The 2,500-nt window shown below is 46.4% G+C and overlaps 1 non-coding gene and 1 pseudogene across 1 annotated transcript; both read left to right on the forward strand.

Moving 5' to 3' along the window:
* The first annotated feature begins 559 nt into the window (after positions 1 to 559).
* On the forward strand, positions 560 to 714 carry LOC143219648 (5.8S ribosomal RNA). The gene has a single exon (XR_013011414.1). It is a non-coding gene; the product is annotated as a 5.8S ribosomal RNA (ribosomal RNA).
* Positions 715 to 2,285: 1,571 nt separating this feature from the next.
* The window catches only part of LOC143219678 (large subunit ribosomal RNA), a 7,303-nt pseudogene continuing 7,088 nt past the window's right edge, over positions 2,286 to 2,500 (forward strand).

Consider the following 2,500-nt stretch of genomic DNA (forward strand, 5'->3'; position numbering starts at 1 on the left):
CCGCTTGTATCGGAATTTATCGTTACCTCGAGCACACACCAACATTTTATGGAAATGTGTTTTATACGGGAAGTGGACCGGCTCGTGAAGCTCGCTTTTAAAGCAGTCGTGAGTCTGACACCCTACTCCGTGCGTGTGGCCCAATAGTGCGCATCGCGAGAGCTTGGGACGAATGACCGCTGCCAGAGCCGGCTGTGAAGTCCTCCGTTCTCACATCAAATGAAATGGAAGTGAAGAGGAGAGGAATATTATTACATCTCTGGATCCAGTATCGGGTTGTCTACGATCCCCGTCGTTTTCAGAGAATATATTCATCTCCGCGTTTTCCACGTTAACGGTTTTTCAATGTACTGTTCGCCCGGCCGTCAGATACGTGTTGCGTATCTGACGGTTTTTTTTTTTCCGTTTCCACGGACGACGATAGTGTCGTCCTTAAAACGACGCCTGAACGAATCTCCTTCGCGCGCTGGTTGGAGCGTTCAGGTACAATGCGTTCTTACGAACCGCAGAACAAGAGACATATACATATATTGATTTGTAAATCAAAAATATATACGATTACCCTGAACGGTGGATCACTTGGCTCGTGGGTCGATGAAGAACGCAGCTAATTGCGCGTCAACGTGTGAACTGCAGGACACATGAACATCGACATTTCGAACGCACATTGCGGTCCACGGATACAATTCCTGGACCACGCCTGGCTGAGGGTCGTTTACGTAACCATAAACTGCTTGCGTTGCTCTTGTAAGTCCCCGCCGTCGCTTACCTCTCCAAATATATTTTTGGAGGGCGCCAAAGAGCGTTTCGGAGTCGGGTTGCAAAGATGCTACGTACGAGCGAATGATGGGCGTTTCGTCGGCGTTTGTCGCGGTTCTGTGAAAATTGCCAATTTTTGCATTGCGTCTTATAAACACATACAAATATATATATATCTAGTTTCCACGAGAGGCGAAGTAGGGATTGGTATTTCTTACGTTCGGACTTGCGTGAGTGTTTTTACGGTGTCGTGAGTCGTATTGAAAATACGACCGCCCGTAAGGCACCGCTTCGACGAGGATCTCCAAATCTCTCACCTTCTCTGCGAAACGATTCGCCTTGCGGAAAGAAGCGTTTCCACTCATGAACATTTAACGCGCTCCCGACGTCGCCTGAAATGATGCGTATATACGAAAGAGGTATATTTACAAGAGTCTCGCGAGACTACAGAGATGGACACACAAATTATAAAAGAAAGAAAGAATACTGTGTGGCACACAGAGTGTGTGTAGTGTGGCAATGTTAAGCCCCAGGGAGAGAATATGCCTGTGCGTGGATGAGTTTCTTAACTCTACGTTATAATTGCCATACGGCGGAGGGTCGTCGTTGCCGGCGATTTCGACAAACACATTCCTTTTCGAGTCTTCGAGGGAAGAGACGAAAGAGATCTCTCGTTCTATCGCGAACGCTTTGATGATCGATGGACAGCGGAGCAAAGCGCAGCAATGTGCGGGATGGAGCACGTCGTACTTGATCGGGTCGGAATTATTCCCCGTCGTCGACGTGTCCTCGCTAATCTGTGCGATTGCCATTCCATCGCCACGTTCGCGTTGAATCGTATTGATGACGGCCTATGTGCGTCTTGAGATCTTACTCTCTTTCTCTCGTGTCTCTAATTTGGTTTTGTGTTTGATCGATGATAAATCGTTTCGTGCGCAACGTTTCTGTACCCCCGTGGTTTTTGGTTCAATTATACAAGAAGTAGAGAGAAAAAGAAATCCCACCGGGTTATATGTATTATTATTTTTTTTTTTATAATAATATGTATACTCCTCTATTGGCGAGGCTTATTTCGAACTTGATTGTCACACGACGCAAAAGACACACTTGTGTGTTCACGCACGGAACAGCACCGCGGAGAGAGAAAAGGTATATCCAATGATGAGAACCTTTATGTCGGTCGCCCCATGTCTTTTCTTTTCTTCATTGTCGATTCGTGCGGAACCGCGCGATCTGTCGGTCGTCCAGTCCCCGAAAGTTCTTTTCGACGGACGTTAAAGTTAACCGGCCAGATCGTCTAGCGAGAGTTTCCGATCGACACACGAGATGAAGAAAGAATTATATTGACACTTTGGTGTGGCGCATAAGGCATATATCGGTTTTTTGTTTACCTTTTTCTCTCTTCTGTCGTGTAGTGTTGTTTCGTTTTCTTTTTTTTTCTTTTTTTTTTGTGCTTTGTACGTTTTCGCGAGTACTACTTTTACGCTCTTTCGGCCGAAACACACAAAATTTTGTATCACGTACGACGACCTCAGAGTAGGCGAGATTACCCGCTGAATTTAAGCATATTACTAAGCGGAGGAAAAGAAACTAACAAGGATTTCCTTAGTAGCGGCGAGCGAACAGGAATTAGCCCAGCACTGAATCCCGCGGTTCTGCCGTTGGGAAATGTAGTGTTCAGGAGGGTCAATTTATCCCGAGACGTCGAACCGCGTCCAAGTCCATCTTGAATGGGGCCATT

Source organism: Lasioglossum baleicum, unplaced genomic scaffold (assembly GCF_051020765.1).
Source record: "Lasioglossum baleicum unplaced genomic scaffold, iyLasBale1 scaffold0057, whole genome shotgun sequence".
Classification (NCBI taxonomy): Eukaryota; Metazoa; Arthropoda; class Insecta; order Hymenoptera; family Halictidae; genus Lasioglossum; species Lasioglossum baleicum.